Genomic DNA, 21,725 nt, shown 5'->3' with positions numbered 1-21,725 from the left:
TACAAAGTGGTTTGTTAAGTTCCGACGTGTTTCAACGTGCGGACATAGTGGAGATTTACTCTCAGCGCAGCTGCAAAACAAGTCCGTGTAGGCGGGACTGTGAAGCCATTGGTTGTATAGACTAGTGTATGATTCGCTGCAGCAAAATGAAGGACAGCTAACTTTGTCTGCTGATTGGCTTAATAAAAATGACTATTATAAGAAATCGGTTGTGTAATTGTCTTCAGTCGAAAATGATTGACATGTGCTCCGCCCTCCATTTACCCACAGGTGTTCCTGTAGTCTCGCCTTTCTCAAGAAAACGAAAGTATTTTCTGAACATTTGGCGTTGTTGAAGGTTGAGCGGGTTGAAGATACGCGCGTTTAAATTATTTCACGGTAAGTTCATTCCATTTGTAAAAATGCGATGTCGGTGCAGTTTAAGGCAACATGTTTTGTAAGTACATAGTTCTGTTTAGGTTAATTCGTAGGTCAACCCAAAGGCGGATTAAATCTTAAGATTAAAGTCCTAACGCCCAGTACGATTGCATAGCTATATTTAAAATAATTTAAAGGGGCCAGATATATATTGTTAGTTATTGTAAAACTCGATTTCAAGTCTTAGTTAGTCAGTGATATTTTCAAATGGTCCCAGTTGAAACTCCCTAAACTCAAGTTCAGATTCCCTGTATAGTTCATTAGCTGCATTATTAATTATAGTTTGAGAGGGGACGGTCAACACTGATGTTTCTACGCTTGTTTCGAGTTTCTGAAGCGCAGCGTTTTGAAACACTGATACGAAGTGTGGCTCAAAACGGCCATGTCACGTGACCACGGCTAAACGAAGCTTGTGTTTCTACAGGTGTCATACAGAACCTGCCGCTCCTGTCTTTGACTGACAGTGTCTGAAACAAACCTGAGCACACATCTGTCTCAGTCACAAACTCTATGAATGCTTATAAGTCAAGAAAACACACCCAAACTTTAAGGGTTTTGTGAGAAGAGAGAATTTGAGAGACTGAGAGATTCAGTGTTGTCTAGATAGAAGGTTATTGATGGGACATATTGACTGATAGGCTAGTGAGAGAAATCCAGTGAGCAGTACTTAGGATAGATATAGTGACATTAATTTATAGAAAGTGTATGTAGTGAGAGATCCTCTGGTTTACTGACAGGAGTGATGTGCTGTATATCCACACTGTCATGATACCCCCCCGCCCAAATATCTCTGTGTATGTGTGTGTGTGTGTTCGTCTGTATGTGTTTCACACCAACTCCTCGGTGTGTATCATTAGTGTGCCTGTATATACGTCATTTGTCTAAGTGTGATTGCTGTTGATGTTTAACACTCATAGCCTGCATGCTGTCTTTGTTGTTTTATGTAAATAAATGTATTGTCATGATCAGTCCCTCCCAGCTTCCGTGTTCTGTGTTTTCCCTGTCATGTGTATTTTAGTTCCATGCCTTAGTTTCATTTTCTCTGCCCCTCCTATGATTGCTTACACCTGTCCCTCATTTCTAGCTTAAGTTCATGTATTTATATATTCATGTATATTCATATATAAGCTGCCTTGTTCCCTTAGTTTTTGGCTGTTCATTGTTGTTGTTTACTTTCATTTTGAATTGGTGCTTGTGTGTTTACTTGAATCTGTGTTTCAAAGCCTTTGTTTTTGTTAACCTGTTTTGTTTAGCCTTCGTGTTTCCTAGTCTGTTATAGCCTGCTTCTCCTGTTTACCTTCGTGTATCCTAGCCCTTGTCTTGTAATCATGTGCCTCTGCACTCTTCGTGTCGGTTCTTTGACCCTGGACTGCCTTAGCGACTCTGATTTTGGATTTGCCCATAGTAGATCTCGCTCTTCTCCGCGTCCGCCTCCTTACTGCTCACTGTTACACGTATGTTTCAGTTTTGCGTAACTCGTCCCCACCTCCTGCTCTAACTCCTCATCGTGACAGAAACATCGACTGTCGAAGGATGCCTGGGATGAAAAGTAAGAAGAAGAAGAAGGGGAAGAAAGGGTGTAAACGCCCTTGGATGGAAACCCTCCATACGCTTGGGCTCTGTACCCTTTTACCAGGCGAAATTGCCACTGGAGGATCTTGGAGGGCCCTGAGTATGGTCCTGGACTGGACTCTGCAGAGTTCTACGAACCCACTCCAGACTACCAGGAATGATACAATGAGGTCCAGTACTCGGAGTCAGACTCCACAGGGTTCTATTACCCCTCCATGGACTAGCATGAGGGCTGTGCGGATTATGAGAGGAATGGGGAGTGCAACGATGTTAGTCTGCGGATGGATTCGGAGTTCGACCGTGGGCAGGATCCCATAACAGTGGAGGAGGTCCTCCATAGGGACCCTCCCTTGGTCAGCGACACCACGTCTGCAGATTACAAGAGCCCGTCCCTCTCACTGTCTGTCCCCGTCACGCTGTCTGTGCCAGTCACTTTGTCCCCTTTATGTCAGTGCCTGTCCCTGTCAGTGTGTCTGTTGTCGTCCTGGTCCCTGTCCTTCCCCCTGCTGTGCTGCTTGCGCTGGCCCGTGTCGGATCGCTCGGTCCTCCTGCCTCGCTGTTCGGCATTGGTTTCGGGGCCGCAGCCCAAAAACAGCCCCTCCCCCTAAACATCTCTCTTTGTTTGTGTGTGTGTGTGTGTGTGTGTGTGTGTTCGTCTGTATGGCCACGCCCTAGTTGATGTTTACAGTTACTAATGAGCAGACACGTCACTCCATGTGCTCTCTGTATAGGTTTAGTTTCACTTTCACGTTTTAGTGTATTTCTCCTCTGGTAATGCTGTGTTTCATATCAGCTGTACTTTCTTTGTCTATTAGTCCTTGGGTTTGGGAGGTTAAATCAGTCATTTAAATTTTAGTCATGGCCACTGCATTTCTTTGTTTATCTAGTCATTGAAGCAGTTCCAGAGAGTCGCCGCTAGATGGCACCCAGGTACCTGTTATATTGATCGTAGTATCGCCGTTATAATAGACTGTGTAAACCTTTTTCTGTTATTGTGAATGTTGTCATTTGCAAACAGTATTGACATTTAAAGTCATATCTGTATTTGTGTCATAGACCACAGATTGGTGACACAGACTTGATCTAATAGCATTATATAATACTGGGTAACCTATTCTTTACAGTTCTGTAACATCAAAGTCCATGCCTGTTATTACACCTTTGAACTCAGTATGTCTTTAAGTCTAGTTCTAGCCAACACACCAGGTTGAACACAGTATAAAGCCAACCAGTCATTCCATTTCCCTACAGTAGTCTACTACAGTATTCTGAAACCTTGAAGCAATTTTCAATACAACTGCTTTGAACATCTCATTGTTTTACAAAACGTCACTTTTCCCACCACCACCTATAGTGTACGGTAAATGTAGTGAACTACTGATGTACACTGATTAAGGACAAAGGTACCACCACTTATAGTGTACTGTAAATGTAGTGAACTACTGATGTACACTGATTAAGGACAAAGCTACTACCACCTATAGTGTACTGTAAATGTAGTGAACAACTAATATACACTGATTAAGGGCATATAACAGACAGACATGTTGACAGGTTCAGTATCACTATTTCAGCTGAACACAAAAGTAACAGTGAAAGAATGTTAATGCAACAAGAAACAGAATAAATGAATTCAATGTAAATATGATGATGAATTTAGATTTGAATTTCTTTGTCATTGGGTGTGTTAAGTACTGGTTGTGCTGGATATGTGGGGTTATTTGATGCTTTAGCAGTTGATGGTCAAGTTGCCTGTGCTTTAAAACAGAGTGCACATATACGGGCTGTTACAGTATCTGAGTACCATATATGTAAACATGCACATATATATAATAACATAAGATGTCCTCATCCACATGTATTACACATTGTGTTACTTACTTTATTTATTTTATTTTATATGTCTGTATTTTTATATTATTTTTTACTTCATGTTTCATGTTTCACATCATGTGTTTTATTTTTTAATATGTTAATGTGAGTTTTATCAGGCATTGATTCAGTGTTGATTCACTCTGTGTGTGTGAACTGTTGACAGGTAGCAGAGAGCAGCATCTCCAGTGTCCAGCTGTGTGTGTGTGAAGAGGAACAACTCCATTATGAAGCCTCATAACTCCAGCAGTGGAGGAGGAACCTCTGACCCACAGTGAGGAGCTTTCCATCAGAACTTAATCTGAGGAAACAGGAAGAGGGAATATTCAGGATAAATGAGATGTAGTGAAGGATGTAATTACTCAACACTTTCCTCATCTTCATCAGGGTAGAGAGAGCAGAGCCTCCAGCACCCAGCTGTGTGTCTGTTAAGAGTGAATCACCTCCAGCACCCACCTGTGTATCTATGAAGAGTGATGCATCCATGGATAATCCTTTTAACTTCAGTAGTGAACCTGTGACCTCAGTCCTATGGTGAGTGACGCATTACACACTCAGATTCTTTCATAAGTGGGGTGGATGTGTTCCTCCCAGTGTGTGAGGGAGTGAAGTTACCCCAATATTACAACACTAATACCCCAGTAAACAATGTCACCATTCTACAGGTCAAACTAATAAGAGGGGTTCACCACAGGTGTGTTTTAGTTTTAGGAGAAAATGAGTGTGGTATGTTTGTTTTGCTGACAGACAGGTGTGTGTGTGTGTGTGTGTGTGTGGTTGCTGAAGGGCAGGTGTGTGTGTGGTTGCTGAAGGGCAGGTGTGTATGTGTGGTTACTGAAGGGCAGGTGTGTGTGTGTGTGTGTAGTTGCTGAAGTGCGAGTGTGTGTGTGTGTGTGCGTGTGGTTGCTGAAGAGCAGGTGGGCGGGTGTGGGGTTGCTGAAGGACAGGTGGGGTGGGTGTGTGTGGTTGGTTGCTAAAGGGTTGTGTGTGTGTGTGGTTGGTTGGTTTCTGAAGAGCAGGTGTGTGGTTGCTGAAGAGCAGGTGTGTGTGTGTGTGTGTGTGTGTGTGTGTGTGTGTGGTTGGTTGCTGAAGGGCAGGTGTGTGTGTGTGTGGTTGCTGAAGGGCAGGTGTGTGGTTGCTGAAGGGCAGGTGCGTGTGTGTGGTTGGTTGCTGAAGGGTGTGTGGTTGCTGAAGGGCAGGTGTGTGTGTGTGGTTTCTGAAGGGCGGGTGGGTGGGTGGGTGTGTGTGGTTGCTGAAGGGCGGGTGGGTAGGTGTGTATGGTTGCTGAAGGGCAGGTGGGTGGGTGTGTCTGGTTGCTGAAGGGCAGGTGGGGGTGTGTGTGTTTGCTAAAGGGCGGGTGGGGTTGTAGGGTATTTTTGTATTGCTGAAGGGCATGTGTGTGTGTGTTTGTGTGTATGGTTGCTGATAGGCAGGTGTGTGTGGTTGCTGAAGGGCAGGTGTGTGTTTGTGTGGTTGCTGAAGGGCAGCTGTGAGTGTGTGTGTGTGTGTGTTTGTCTTGCTGAAGGACAGGTTTGATGTGTGTGGTATGGTTGTGTTCCCGACAGACAGGTGTGGTGTGTGTGTGTGTGTGTGTGTGTGTGTGTGTGTGTGTGTGTGTGTGTGTGTTGCTGAAGGACATGTGTGATGTTCGTGTTGTTGAAGGACAGGTGTTGTGTGTGTGTGTGTGTGTGTGTGTGTGTGTGTGTGTCTGTCTGTCTGTGTAGTTGCTGAAGGGCAGGTGTGATGTGTGTGCGTGTGTGCATGTTATGTTTCTGTAGTTGCTGAAAGACAGGTGTGTGTGTGTGTGTGTGTGTATGTGAGGTATGTTTGTGTAGTTGCCGAAGGACAGGTGTGGTGTGTGTGTGTGTGTGTGTGTGTGTGTGTGTAAAGGAAACGTGTTTAATAATGTAAACATGTTTTATGATGTGTATCATTTGAACATATCATATTTAAAGTATTCATAAATGATCCGCTGCTGATCTCAGACCTGTGTTGGTTTTGTAGCACCACAGCAGGGTCAGTAAGATGAGGAACAGGACCAAACTCAGTCCCACAGCCAAACCAACCAGGCCAAGAGAGGAGGAATCACCAGCTGAACTCATGGGAACTGAACAAAGCACATTAATTACAAAATTATTTGTTACATGTTTGATCTGTTCCCTCTTTTAAACTGATTGTTAAGAAACATTTAAATTAACTGTTTTCTGACCCCTGAGACCCAGCTGTGTGGTGACTCTCCTCTCTCTGGGTGTTTACAGTAGTAGTCACCCTCATCTGTCTTTGAGACAGTATAGATGGTCATTTCTCCTGTAGTCTGGGTCTGGATCAGTGATCCATCTTTATATAAAGTGATGTGTGATGTGATAGTGGGGTGAAGTAAACAGTATAGAGTCAGAGGATCTCCCTCAGTCACAGGATGAACAAAACTCTTCAGAATCACACCACCATCTAGACGAGAGAAAACACTTTACTCATCTGTTACAGAGAGAAGGATTCCAGCATGAACACTGAGTATTACATAACAGGTGTGGGACACAGAATATAAATACAATACACCCAATCTTTGGAAAGTAGAATAATGTCACACACACACAAACACACACACACAGACAGACAGTTCATCCAGAACATGTTAGATTAACAGCTTTCTTTATTAACCCTCACCCTGGTTAACAATTATCTTGGTCAGTATCTTATAGTTCTGCTAGCGCGTCCACCATGGGTGCAGCCTGCCAGGACGCTTCACCCCTGATTATCCTGCCTGCTGCCCCACAGCTGCTCTGTTACACCACTCTCTCTCTCTCTCTCTCTCTCTCTCTCTCTCTCTCTCTCTCTCTCTCTCTCTCTCTCTCTCTCTCTCTCCTCACTCTCTCTGTTCTGGTGCCCTCTGTTCTGTGTGGATGGGGTGCATATAATTGTTTATGTTCCAGTGTTCATTTTCTTGTGTTCATTTCCCAGTATCTGGTGAAGCACCATTCACATAAACATTATTCTACATCACCAGAGTGAGGGCCAGGGGCAGCTTCTCTGGTTATTCTGCTCTACTGTCAGTACAGTGTTTGGGTTGAAGCCATGTATCACATCATCATCAGCATCATGTACACAACCATGAATTTCACTTGGATTCATGTTATAAACTGTAGATTATCCATTAAAGTCTTTGTTTTGTTTGTCCCCAGTGCCCAGAAGAAGCCTGTAAACATTTCTAAAGAAAAGCTGGAGTCAGTGTTCAAGGTGTGTGTGTGTGTGTGTGTGTGTGTGTGTGTAAGTGTGTGAGTGTGTGTGTGAGTGTGTGTGTGTGTGTGTGTGTGTGTGTGTGTGTGTGTGTGTGTGTGAGGAGGGAAGGGTCTTTATCATTAGAGTGTGTTTAGATCACAGATCATGATGAGACTCTGTGGTTTACTGGTTCATGCTTTACTTTAATGACTTTTTGTAATTTAACTGATAATGAACGAAACTCAAACTTCACAAACTATTATAACTTTATAAAATTAACTAACATTTAAACTTTAAGATACAGCTCAGTTAATGTGATGCTTATGTTCTTTTATAAACCATAATGTGCACATGACCACCCAATCCCACTCAGTTCAGTCCTCTCTCATGTTTAATGAATTATTATGTGTTAAAAAGATCTGTGTATAACACTAGTTTTACTGATACTGTTTATTCAGGAGCTGGAGGACAAAATCATCTCTCTGGTGAAGAATCAGCTGAAGAGATTTAAGAATCTACTGAGCTCAGATTACCCAGCATGCACTGAGAGACAGGTGGAGGATGAGGAGGATCAGAGCAGTGTCAGAGAGGGGGCGCTGGAGATCACACTGCACGTCCTGAGGAAGATGAACCAGACAGACCTCGCTAACACACTACTGACCAGTAAGAGCTCATGGGTCATGACATTATTACATTTAGCAGGTGCTTTTATTGAAGAAAAATAAATACTTACAATTGTGAGTACAATTCAAGTAATTGAAGGTTAATGGTCTTGCTCAGGAACCCTACAGTGGCAACTTTGTAGTGGTGGGGCTTGAACTGACAACCTTCTGATTGTTAGTACAGTACATTAACTGCTGGACTATGTGTCATGTGTTTGCAGAATGCTGACCTTTTGAGGATACATTGTTATTCTTTAGGGCTGAGATTTAATTTGACCAGTGAGATTTGACCACAAATCACTGGCAGATGTTGATCTTTTTTTTCTATGTCACCTTACCCCCCCCAACCCCCCCCCCGAGGATCAGAGTACATGTTCATGAATGAATCATGTGAGACTTTGGATACAATCACCATCAAGTTTACTCACAAGTGGAATAGTTCAAGTGGTCAGATACCAGTGATCAGACCTAAAACCAGCCCATCTAACCATAAACTCAACCCAAAACCTAATCCTAACTCTCACCCTGGCCCTAATCCTGACTCAAACCCTATCCGAAATCCAGTTAAAATCCAGCTGTCAACTTCATATCTATAACATCTTGTTGAGTATGTATTATTCCTGTTATATGTTCCCAAGTTCACACCTGCATATATGAGCTTTGATACTCCAAATAAAGTGAAAAGCTACTGAATTCATCAGATTATAACCAGATTTTATTTAAAGAGTTAATTAAAACACTACTGAATTCATTAATCTACTGAATGTCTTCAGATGCTTCACTTCTGTTACATCACTGATGTATTACTGAGGGTCTTTTGAGCGTTTATTTAATGTTAAAAGCATCATTTAAAAGAAAATGTCACTTTATTCTTTGTAACTGAGATTGGAACACAGGTCCTATCTCACAGATCACAGGTTGTTCAGGTGATAGTTACCAGTGTGTGTGTTGGAACCTCAGATGGTTTCTAACTACTGATCATTCGGTGTTATTGATAACCAGTAAATATTATGAACAAAATAATGTATAATACAATGTCTGTTAATCTTGAAATCTAAGGTTTTCAGTCCCTGAATTGACTAAGATTTACCACTGGACGTTTCATGGCCAATCTAGCAGGAATAAACAATCTATTTATAACAATCTGTTTATCTCTTTTCCTGTAACTCCTGTAATGAGTCTTTTATGAATGAATCTGAATCTAAAAGAGATTAGCATGTGTTCTGTTGTCTTCCTCTTTTATCAGAACTGGCCCCTGCTTGCCACAGAAAGCTCAAATCCAAACTGAGGGACAAATGTCAGAAGATTCATGAAGGAATCTCACAGCATGGAACCACAGCACTTCTGAATGAGATCTACACAGAGCTCTACATCACAGAGGGAGGGAGTGGAAAGGTTAATAATGAGCATGAGGTGAGACAGATTGAGGCAGCCTCCAGAAGACCAGCAACACAGGAGACACCCATCAAATGCAGTGACATATTTAGACCCTTACCAGGACAAGACAAAGCCATCAGAACTGTGCTGACTAAAGGAGTGGCTGGAATTGGTAAAACAGTCTCTGTGCAGAAGTTCATACTGGACTGGTCTGAAGGAAATGTAAATCAGGATGTTCTCTTCATATTCCCACTTCCTTTTAGGGAGCTGAATTTGCTGAAGGAGAAAAAGTTCAGTCTGGTGGAGCTTCTTCATCGCTTTTTCCCAGAAACATGTGAATTAAAACCTAAACATTATACCAGCTACAAAATTATGTTCATCTTTGATGGTCTGGATGAATGTAGACTTCCTCTAGATTTCCAGAAAAATGAGAGATTGTGGGATGTAACAGAGTCAACCTCAGTGGATGTGCTGCTGACAAACCTCATCGAGGGGAATCTGCTTCCCTCTGCTCTCCTCTGGATAACCTCTCGACCAGCAGCAGCCAATCAGATCCCTCCTGAGTGTGTTGACCAGGTAACAGAGGTAAGAGGGTTCAGTGAACCACAGAAAGAGGAGTATTTCAGGAAGAGAATCAGTGATCAGGGCCTGGCCAATAGAATCATCACACACATGAAGTCGTCAAAAAGCCTCTGCATCATGTGCCACATTCCAGTCTTCTGTTGGATTGCAGCCACTGTTCTAGAGAGAATGTTAGGTGAAGCAGAGATTAGAGAGATCCCCAAGACTCTGACTCAGATGTTCACACACTTCCTGATCTTTCAGCTCAGACACAAAGATCAAAAGTATGGACCAAGTATGAAAGGACAAAAAGGTCCCACTCACCCATGTCACATGAGAAAACATGTTTTGGCACTGGGAAAACTGGCGTTCCAACAGCTAGAAAAAGGCAATCTGATCTTCTATGAGGAAGACCTGAGAAACAGTGGCATAGATGTCAGAGAAATGACAGTGTGTTCAGGAATGTGCACTCAGATCTTCAGAGAGGAGTTTGAGCTACAGCTGGGGAAGGTGTTCAGCTTTGTACATCTGAGTGTTCAGGAGTTTCTGGCTGCTTTATATGTGTTTATTTCCTTCATCTCCACCAACACCAATGTGCTACAACAGGAACACCCTGGATTTTTCAATATTTCCAAAACCCCAATGTCTGTCTTCCTCAACGTTGCAGTGGACAAGGCCTTAACGAGTCAAAATGGACACCTGGACCTTTTCCTTCGCTTCCTTCTGGGTCTCTCACTGGAGTCCAATCAGACTCTCTTACGACGCCTACTGACACAGACAGGAAGCAGCTCTCACAGCAAAGAGGAAACAGTGAAGTACATCAAGGAGAAGATCAGTGACAGTCCCTCTACAGAGAAATCCATCAATCTGTTCCACTGTCTGAATGAACTGAATGAGCATTCTCTAGTGCAGGAAGTCCAAACATACCTGAGCAGAGGAAGTAACAGTGGTCTCCATGGAGCCAGACTGTCTCCTGCTCAGTAGTCAGCTCTGGCATTTGTGTTGCTGAATTCTGAAGAGGAGCTGGATGAGTTTGACCTGAGGAAATATGACCCATCAGAGGAATGTCTACTGAGACTGCTGCCAGTGGTCAAAGCATCCAGAAAAGCCATGTGAGTATTTTCATTTAGAGATGAACAGTGGATGTAGCAGGCAGTGGATGTGCTAGACTCAGAAGGTCTTCTATGAAAATGAAACAGAGAGTGAGAGAGAACATTAGAGAGAGAAGGATAGAGAGATCCTACATTAAAGCACATGTAGGTGATTGAAGGCTCCAACACCAGGTGCTTAAGTTAAACCATAAAGTTGTGGAACATTGGAATGTAGTAACACTGTCCAGTGATTAATTACTTTAAATGTATTAATGATGGTTAAATTATATTTGATGTCATGGGTCTGTGTGTTGAGAATGGTCCTACATTTAAAACAGTGGCCAACAATGTTTATAGTTCACACTCTTAGTAAAACAGCCAGAGAAAATGTGCTGCAGTGTAACATACAGAACTGTTCAAGTACGAACTATCAGTGTGTACATGTGCACGCGCACACAAACACACACCACACCACACCACCCAGTGTAACATATAAAAGGGTTTAAATATGAACTATCAGTTCAGCTTTCTGACCAACATTACAGTTCAACCACTACTGACTAATACAGAGAAAAGTGCACAAGGATGAGCATGACCAATGTATACACATGCGCGCACATGCGCACACACACACGCACATATATATATTTCACACTGATGGCAGTTTTCAAACTTTATCACAGGTTTTGTTTAGAGCCGATGATGGTGATTGGGCACATTATAAAGGTGTAGGTGTTAATATGACTACATCTGAAACACTATATAAAGGTGTAGGTGTTAATATGACTTCATCTGAAACATTTTCATTGTTTAAATATTTTACCAAGGCAATTTGCCATAATCTAGTTGTAAATAGGTTTAAGTCAAAATAAACTAACATCATTAACAGCAACTGATTCCAGTACTACACCTTCAGCTCTGTGTGATTAAGGTACTTGACATTTAATTAGAAGGTTGCTGGTTCAAGCCGCACCACTGCCGAGTTGCCACTGTTGGGCCCCTGAGCAAGACCCTTAACCCTTAATTGCTCAAGTTGTACTCAGTCATAATTGTAAGATGCTTTGGATAAAAGTGTCAGCTAAATGCCATAAATGTAAAATGATGAGTGTAACATGCAGTGACGTTCACAGCTCTGTGTGATCAGTGTAGCATGCAGTGATGTTCACAGCTCTGTGTGATCAGTGTAACATGCAGTGACGTTCACAGCTCTGTGTGATCAGTGTAACATGCAGTGACGTTCACAGCTCTGTGTGATCAGTGTAACATGCAGTGATGTTCACAGCTCTGTGTGATCAGTGTAACATGCAGTGACGTTCACAGCTCTGTGTGATCAGTGTAACAAGCAGTAAAGTTCACAGCTCTGTGTGATCAGTGTAACATGCAGTGAGTCTCTCAGAAGCTAATGCTGTTACTACTGTCACTCACCTAAAACTGTAGCAGGTTACTGCTGTTGCTCACATACAGTGGGACCAATATCTCAGACCACTAGTGAAAATGATTGTTTTGCATTTCTCTCAAGTTTAATACAATGCTTTTCTTTACAAATCATATAATCAGCATAATTTCAGTGAACAGTTTAAAGTTTTTTCTTGAATTTCAGAAAGTGTTAGTATTTGGCTCTACTCAAATGCATGTAAGCACAGTTGTGAAACTGACCATATCAGTTCTTTTGTACAAAAAGTCAGATGTGCTTGAGTCCTCACACAAGCAGTGCAGGAGAAGTGAGTCAGTTCTGATCCAACTGAAACATGTGAACCATCCTCCTCTCCCCAGTATTTTACTGCACACATACAGTCCATGAAGGACAAACTCCAGGGACACATTTCATGTCAACAGCAGACATGAGATAGTTGCCTCACACACACTTAACTGACTGATGGGGTCTGCCTCTCACACACACTTGACTGACTGATGGGGTCTGCCTCTCACACACACCTGACTGACTGATGGGGTCTGCATCACACACACCTGACTGACTGATGAGGTCCCTGACTCAGCTATTAAGCCTCCAGGATTCTCGGTGCACCACACAGACAGAACTCAGGACCTCACTGGGAAAAGCAAAGGCAGAGGAGAATGTTTCATGATCAGTAACTCATAGTGTGAGCACAGGAATGTAAACACTAGTAAAAGATTCTGCTCTCTGCATTCTGTCCAAACAATACTGCAGTGTTCATTCCCCCATAATCACTACTGCAGTGTTTATTCCTCCATAATCACTACTCTGCATGTCTTCCAACAATATTTTCTATTTGTATATTAGTGTATTTGTATTTGTGAAACATTGAATGAGATCTGTGTTGTTCTGTTTCCTGTTATGGTGTTAGGGGTGGGATATTTTGATATTTGGACTCTGGTTATGGTAACTGCCATTCACTGACTTATAAACCAACCATCCATTATTTGGTCACCTGTCTTAGGTTGCTAATGAATGTTATTTGTCATGTCTTTGTCCATTGTGTCTTTGATGAAGACACGGTAATGTTGAAATGTTGCTATGTTTGTAAAATTAAACGGCTGAAAATGTATCAGTGTGTTCCAGACCTTTCAAGCTCTTCTTAAAATGTTTATTAGCATTTCAGATCTTTTAATTCATCATCCTCTGACTGAGCTACATTATTTACTGTATTTACTCTTTTACAGACTATCTGGCTGTGGTCTCACTGAAGAGTCTTGCAAATCCTTCACATCAGTTCTACAAACAGAAAACTCACTGAGAGAGCTGGAGATAAATAATAATGACCTGCAGAATTCAGGAGTGGAGCAGCTCTGTGCTGGACTGAAGAGCTCACACTGTAAACTGGAGATTCTCAGGTGAGTTTCTGTGACTATTTTTGAATGTAAATAAAGAGCCATTTTAAAAAAGTCAGTGTCAACTCCCTTATAGTACAGTATTAAACAAACATTGTCAGGCAAGGCAATGCAAGGAAATGTACACTTTTATATTATATTATAAAGTTCTCTTCTTTAAATATTTCTAAATATAGTTTTCTGTTGAAACTTCACTGCATTTCATTAAATGACCACACTGTGGAGACAAAGAGTTACATTTGTGATGCATGCGCAGATATTCAAGTCTAGAAGAGAAATATAACATTGTAAAGAGGAGACACAGATGAGTCCTTGTCCACATGTACAGGTGTATTTATTACAATGCTGCTTCAACTAGGCACTTTGGCATTTTGTCCACAAGCTGCATTTTTGGTCACTTGAGCGCAGAAATTTTGCAAAATGTCTTACAAGATGAATATATTCAGAAACTCTAACAAAAGTGTTGTAAAATGAAGCGTTCCAATGTAAGATTTTCACTAAGCGATTTAAACTAGTTTATGGAAACACTGTAAACATCAGTCATTCTAATCTCTCTGCAAATAAAAGCCCTTAAAATCTTAATTAAAACATTTAAAGCTGAACCATTAAGGTTCTAGACACATTACAGGACACTTTTACAATCACACGATTCCCTTGCGTTTTTGGGTGGGAGACCCTGTTCTCATTATGATTTACATCGTGTGTTCAACACATGTTGAGATGAGCTGAACTGACAGCCGTGCTGGAGGAAAGAACGCAACAAGTTAATATTCATTCAATAGAACTGAAAAGTTTATTGGTTATTCCTTAAGATAAACCTGTGATCTCTCTCCACGGGTGTTTTTATGAAACATGTAGCTGGCTAATATTAGTAACCTTAAGCTTGCCAAGTTACAGTATATTGTTGGTTACTACACCTAGATACCTCACACTAACGTCATATTAGCTTGACTTAGGAGTGAATGTTGGCTGCTAATTTTTTCATCAAGCCAGAGACATCAAACTAAAATAGAACAGTGATGATAGACGACGTGGAGTCAGCAGAGAGAGAAACTGAGCAGACAACTGACAGTAAACTCAGAACATCTGAACACAGTATTGAGGAACAATGTTCAGCACTGGACGAGTGAACCTGTGGACTTAATTACAAGACAGAAAGAAAGACACACAAGACACAGTAATCAGTAATCAGGAGATTAGGAGGAGAGAAGGAGTGAATTGTGTGTGTGTGTGTGTGTGTGTGTGTGTGAGAGAGAGAGAGAGAAAGGAAGCGAGAGCAGCAGAACTATTATCTGTGTGTGTGTGTCTCTGAAATAGAGAGAGAGAGAGAGAGACAGGTCTATTTGTGTGTGTTAGAGAGACAGAACCATTATCTGTGTGTGTGTGAGACAGACAGACGTTTTGTGTGCGTGTGTGCGTGTGTGTGTGTGTGTGCGTGTGTGTGTCTGTTTAAGATAGCGAGGGAGAGAGCAGCCTGACTGATTGATGAGGTCTGCCTCACACACACCTGACTGATGGGGTTTGCCTCACACTCACCTGACTGAGTGATGGGATCTGCCTCACACGCACCTGATTGACTGATGGGGTCTGAGTCACACACCTGACTGACTGATGGGGTCTGCCTCTCACACACCTGACTGACTCATGGGATCTGCCTCACACACACCTGACTGACTGATGGGGTCTGCCTCACACACACCTGATTGACTGATGGGGTCTGAGTCACACACCTGACTGACTGATGGGGTCTGCCTCTCACACACCTGACTGACTCATGGGGTCTGCCTCACACACACCTGACTAACTGATGGGGTCTGCCTCACACACACCTGACTGACTGATGGGGTCTGCCTCACACTCACCTGACTGACTGATGGGGTCCCCAACTCAGCTATTAAGCCTCCAGGATTCTCGGTGCACCACACAGACAGAACTCAGGACCTCACTGGGAAAAGCAAAGGCAGAGGAGAATGTTTCATGATCAGTGACTCATAGTGTGAGCACAGGAATGTAAACACTCGTAAAAGATTCTGCTCTCTGCATTCTGTCCAAACAATACTGCAGTGTTCATTCCCCATAATCACTACTGCAGTGTTCATTCCCCAATAATCACTACTGCAGTGTTTATTCCTCCATAATCACTACTCTGCATGTCTTCCAACAATATTTTCTGTTTGTATATTAGTGTATTTGTATTTGTGAAACATTGAATGAGATCTGTGTTGTTCTGTTTCCTGTTATGGTGTTAGGGGTGGGATATTTTGATATTTGGACTCTGGTTATGGTAACTGCCATTCACTGACTTATAAACCAACCATCCATTATTTGGTCACCTGTCTTAGGTTGCTAATGAATGTTATTTGTCATGTCTTTGTCCATTGTGTCTTTGATGAAGACACGGTAATGTTGAAATGTTGCTATGTTTGTAAAATTAAACGGCTGAAAATGTATCAGTGTGTTCCAGACCTTTCAAGCTCTTCTTAAAATGTTTATTAGCATTTCAGATCTTTTAATTCATCATCCTCTGACTGAGCTACATTATTTACTGTATTTACTCTTTTACAGACTATCTGGCTGTGGTCTCACTGAAGAGTCTTGCAAATCCTTCACATCAGTTCTACAAACAGAAAACTCACTGAGAGAGCTGGAGATAAATAATAATGACCTGCAGAATTCAGGAGTGGAGCAGCTCTGTGCTGGACTGAAGAGCTCACACTGTAAACTGGAGATTCTCAGGTGAGTTTCTGTGACTATTTTTGAATGTAAATAAAGAGCCATTTTAAAAAAGTCAGTGTCAACTCCCTTATAGTACAGTATTAAACAAACATTGTCAGGCAAGGCAATGCAAGGAACTTTACACTTTTATATTATATTATAAAGTTCTCTTCTTTAAATATTTCTAAATATAGTTTTCTGTTGAAACTTCACTGCATTTCATTAAATGACCACACTGTGGAGACAAAGAGTTACATTTGTGATGCATGCGCAGATATTCAAGTCTAGAAGAGAAATATAACATTGTAAAGAGGAGACACAGATGAGTCCTTGTCCACATGTACAGGTGTATTTATTACAATGCTGCTTCAACTAGGCACTTTGGCATTTTGTCCACAAGCTGCATTTTTGGTCACTTGAGCGCAGAAATTTTGCAAAATGAAGCGTTCCAATGTAAGATTTTCACTAAGCGATTTAAACTAGTTTATGTATGGAAACACTGTAAACATCAGTCATTCTAATCTCTCTGCAAATAAAAGCCCTTAAAATCTTAATTAAAACATTTAAAGCTGAACCATTAAGGTTCTAGACACATTACAGGACACTTTTACAATCACACGATTCCCTTGCGTTTTTGGGTGGGAGACCCTGTTCTCATTATGATTTACATCGTGTGTTCAACACATGTTGAGATGAGCTGAACTGACAGCCGTGCTGGAGGAAAGAACGCAACAAGTTAATATTCATTCAATAGAACTGAAAAGTTTATTGGTTATTCCTTAAGATAAACCTGTGATCTCTCTCCACGGGTGTTTTTATGAAACATGTAGCTGGCTAATATTAGTAACCTTAAGCTTGCCAAGTTACAGTATATTGTTGGTTACTACACCTAGATACCTCACACTAACGTCATATTAGCTTGACTTAGGAGTGAATGTTGGCTGCTAATTTTTTCATCAAGCCAGAGACATCAAACTAAAATAGAACAGTGATGATAGACGACGTGGAGTCAGCAGAGAGAGAAACTGAGCAGACAACTGACAGTAAACTCAGAACATCTGAACACAGTATTGAGGAACAATGTTCAGCACTGGACGAGTGAACCTGTGGACTTAATTACAAGACAGAAAGAAAGACACACAAGACACAGTAATCAGTAATCAGGAGATTAGGAGGAGAGAAGGAGTGAATTGTGTGTGTGTGTGTGTGTGAGAGAGAGAGAGAAAGGAAGAGAGAGCAGCAGAACTATTATCTGTGTGTGTGTGTCTCTGAAATAGAGAGAGAGAGAGAGAGAGACAGGTCTATTTGTGTGTGTTAGAGAGACAGAACTATTATCTGTGTGTGTGTGAGACAGGCAGACGTTTTGTGTGTGTGTGTGTGCGTGTGTATGTGTGTGCGTGCGTGTGTATGTGTGTGCGTGTGTGTGTCTCTGTTTAAGATAGCGAGGGAGAGAGAGAGCAGCCTGACTGATTGCTGAGGTCTGCCTCACACACACCTGACTGACTGATGGAGTCTGCCTCACACACACCTGACTGACTGATGGGCTCTGAGTCACACACACCTGACTGAGTGATGGGATCTGCCTCACACACACCTGATTGACTGATGGGGTCTGAGTCACACACCTGACTGACTGATGGGGTCCCTGACTCAGCTATTAATCCTCCAGGATTCTCGGTGCACCACACAGACAGAACTCAGGACCTCACTGGGAAAAGCAAAGGCAGAGGAGAATGTTTCATGATCAGTGACTCATAGTGTGAGCACAGGAATGTAAACACTAGTAAAAGATTCTGCTCTCTGCATTCTGTCCAAACAATACTGCAGTGTTCATTCCCCCATAATCACTACTGCAGTGTTCATTCCCCCATAATCACTACTGCAGTGTTCATTCCTCCATAATCAATACTGCAGTGTTTATTCCTCCATAATCACTACTCTGCATGTCTTCCAACAATATTTTCTGTTTGTATATTAGTGTATTTATATTTGTAAAACATTGAATGAGATCGATGTTGTTCTGTTTCCTGTTATGGTGTTAGGGGTGGGATATTTTGATATTTGGACTCTGATTATGGTAACTGCCATTCACTGACTTATGAACCAACCATCCATTATTTGGACACGTGTCTTAGGTTGCTAATGCATGTTATTTGTCATGTCTTTGACCATTTTGTCTTTGATGAAGACACAGTAGTGTTGGAAATTTACTGTGTTTGTAAAATTAAAAGGCTGAAAATGTATCAGTGTGTTCCAGACCTTTCATGCTCTTCTTTACGTTTTTATTAGCAGTTCAGATCTGTTAATTCATCATCCTCTGACTGAACTACATTATTTACTGTATTTACTCTTTTACAGACTATCTGGCTGTGGTCTCATTGAAGAGTCTTGCAAATCCCTCACATCAGTTCTACAAACAGAAAACTCACTGAGAGAGCTGGAGATGAATAATAATGACCTGCAGAATTCAGGAGTGGAGCAGCTCTGTGCTGGATTGAAGAGTTCACACTGTAAACTGGAGATTCTCAGGTGAGTTTCTGTGACTATTTTTGAATGTAAATAAAGAGCCATTTTAAAAAGGTCAGTGTCAACTCCCTTATAGTACAGTATTAAGCTAACATTGCCAGGCAAAGCAATGCAAGGAAATTTACACTTTTATATTATATTATAAAGTTCTCTGATTTTGGATATCTATTTCTCAGAAATGTCCCATAAAGCCAAGACAGTTCCATGACCACATAAGATTACATTTATATTTACTTTTACAGCATTTGGCAGATGCTTTTATCCAGAGCGACTTAGAAAAGTGCTTTGTCATTTCCTCATAGAACAGATCCTAGCCAGTAAAGTAGGTTAGAGTGCAAGATGCCAATGAACTAGAATACTGTTGAGATACAGGGATCAGTGCTAATGCCTAGAAGTACAAAATACATATAAGCTCTATAATAGCCAACAATCTGTGTAATAAACAATAAGTACTAGAGTTATTCAACATAGGAGCAGTCAACATCTGAGTAATAAACAACACTCTACAATAAGTACTAGAGTTTGAGTTAGTCAACATAGGAGCAGGATCAGTGGTCATTTAAATATTCCACAAACAGATGGGTCTTCAGTCTGCATTCAAAGACTGCGAGGGACTCTGGGAAGTTTAATAATCCCATATTAAAGTCATACTACCATTAGGGGAATTCATGTACTCATTTACAATATGATGATTTTGGATATCTATTTCTCAGAAATTTCCCATAATGACAATTCCACTGTACTATATACTATGGAATATGTTGTGATATCTGTTGTATCTACTGTTGACTATATTGTAATATCTGTTGTATCTACTGTAGACTATATTGTATTGTCTGTGGTATCTACTGTAGAGTATATTGTAATGTCTGTTGTATCTACTACAGGGTATATTGTGATATCTGTTGTATCTACTGTAGACTATTGTATTGTCTATTGTATCTGCTGTAGAGTATATTGTAATATTTATTGTATCTACTGTAGGGTATATTGCGATATCTGTTGTATCTACTGTAGGGTATATTGTAATGTCTGTTGTATCTACTTGCAGTCTAGCTATCTGTAATCTTGGGGAAAACGCTTATGAAAATCTGGCATCAGCGTTGCAACTTCCAAACTCCCTCCTCAGGGAACTGGACCTTAGTAACAACGACATGAACAATTCAGGAGTGGAGCAGCTTTCTGCTGGACTGAAGAGTTCACACTGTAAACTGGAGATACTCAGGTGAGATTTGTTATATTCAATAAATATTCTTCTTTTATCTAAAAAACAAGATGAGCTTTCTAGTGAAATTCACTGGGAATAATAATTTGGCCACATCTTTGTGCTAAAGTTCAATTTCTACAATAATAGATCAGGAATCAACTTTTTCCTAAAGAAAAGACTCCTACGTTAAAACACTGTTGTTTATACTTGTTTTAATGGCATAAACAACCCCCCACACACACATATATAAGTATGCATCGCTTAGGATTCTTAGACTTTATCTCTGCATTGTCACTGGTCCTGTCTCTATATTAAAAATGTCATTAAACAGCTTTCTCTGATTCACAGGTCCATAAATGTGTTATTACTCCTGTTACCACAGCCAGATGTAGAATTCTACCAAGATTTTACTGGCATCATCTCATACATTCTGACATGTAACAGTCTTATAAGACCACTGAAATCACACAGTGCAAGTCCCACTTTAGGGTTCTTCTGATGTAGGTTAATAGTGGACTAGAGTTCTGAAGGGCTGAATAAAAATAAGAGCTAAAATAAACACAGACAGCAGCAATCTGGAGAAGAGTGAACAAAGCCGTCTGCCATGGAGGACGCCATCTTGGAGATGAGAGTGGAGGAACCTCCAACTACAGTTACCAGCCTCTCTAGCTGCCCCATGCAGGCTGCTCTGGAAGTGCATCTCACTCTCTGCCTCTCTCTACCTGTTTCCCTCCTTTCTGCAGACTGTCTGGTTGTTTGGTCACAGAGGAAGGCTGTTCTTCTCTGGCTTCAGCTCTGAGGTCAAACCCCTCCCACCTGAAAGAACTGGACCTGACTTACAACCACCCAGGAGAGTCAGGAGTGAAGCTGCTCTCTGCTAGACTGGAGGATCCCCACTGCAGACTGGAAACACTCAGGTATGTAGAAATCCCCTTAAACACACTGTGTTTGGTGTGAACACACACTCCAAATTTAAGAAGCACAAATCCAAGTGAAAAATCATGAATATGGGTGTGCACATATGTCAAATAATTACCCATAACAGCAGACACAGATATAAGGTTCAGTCACTTTAAGAATTTTCATGTATGTGAGAGGAACAGCCAGTCCAATCTCCTCTGACCCACTTCTACAAAACAGACCAATTTATAGTTCAGTATTACTCGAATACATACAGTGTCATACATGACACACGATCTTATTCCTCAAATACATAGTGGCATACATGACACACACAATCTTATTCCTCAAATACATACAGTGTCATATATGACACATATATGGTCTTATTTCTCAAATACAGTGTCATACTGTCGTAGAGTGTGCCGTTATTGTGAGTGTGTTATAATGAATTGTGGTACACTGTGCTGTTATTGTGAGCGTGTTATAGCGAATTCTAGTACAGTGTGTGCTGTTATTGTGAGCGTGTTTATAGTGAATTGTAGTAGTGATGTAAGCCACCGCAATACATGTAAAGGTGTATTCAGAATTGAAAATTTCAAAAATATCCGAATACATATAAATATTTAACGTAATGAAAACTGATGCACAGTTCAGTCCATATAAATCACTGTAGTTCATACTGTGTGATGGGTTCTGAAAAAGTGAATCCAGAAATGACAAATGTTTGTTAACAACTGTAGAAATCTGTAAAACAGAGAGAGAGACAGAACTATTATCTGTGTGTGTGTGTGAGAC

The 21,725-nt window shown here is 41.2% G+C and overlaps 1 pseudogene across 1 annotated transcript in view; it reads left to right on the top strand.

Moving 5' to 3' along the window:
• The first annotated feature begins 253 nt into the window (after positions 1-253).
• Positions 254-21,725, top strand: part of LOC118241459 (NACHT, LRR and PYD domains-containing protein 3-like) — a 53,231-nt pseudogene continuing 31,759 nt past the window's right edge. The window contains exons 1-11 of the transcript XR_014122873.1: positions 254-378; positions 4,028-4,135; positions 4,249-4,395; positions 7,041-7,095; positions 7,536-7,740; positions 8,986-10,789; positions 13,412-13,582; positions 16,145-16,315; positions 18,653-18,823; positions 19,872-20,045; positions 20,771-20,944. The product of XR_014122873.1 is annotated as an NACHT, LRR and PYD domains-containing protein 3-like (transcript). The remainder of the gene's footprint in view (positions 379-4,027; positions 4,136-4,248; positions 4,396-7,040; positions 7,096-7,535; positions 7,741-8,985; positions 10,790-13,411; positions 13,583-16,144; positions 16,316-18,652; positions 18,824-19,871; positions 20,046-20,770; positions 20,945-21,725) is intronic.

This window comes from Electrophorus electricus, chromosome 1 (genome assembly GCF_041902795.1).
Source record: "Electrophorus electricus isolate QZ-2024a chromosome 1, ASM4190279v1, whole genome shotgun sequence".
Taxonomy (NCBI): Eukaryota; Metazoa; Chordata; class Actinopteri; order Gymnotiformes; family Gymnotidae; genus Electrophorus; species Electrophorus electricus.
This window is presented reverse-complemented; position numbering and strand designations above follow the sequence as displayed.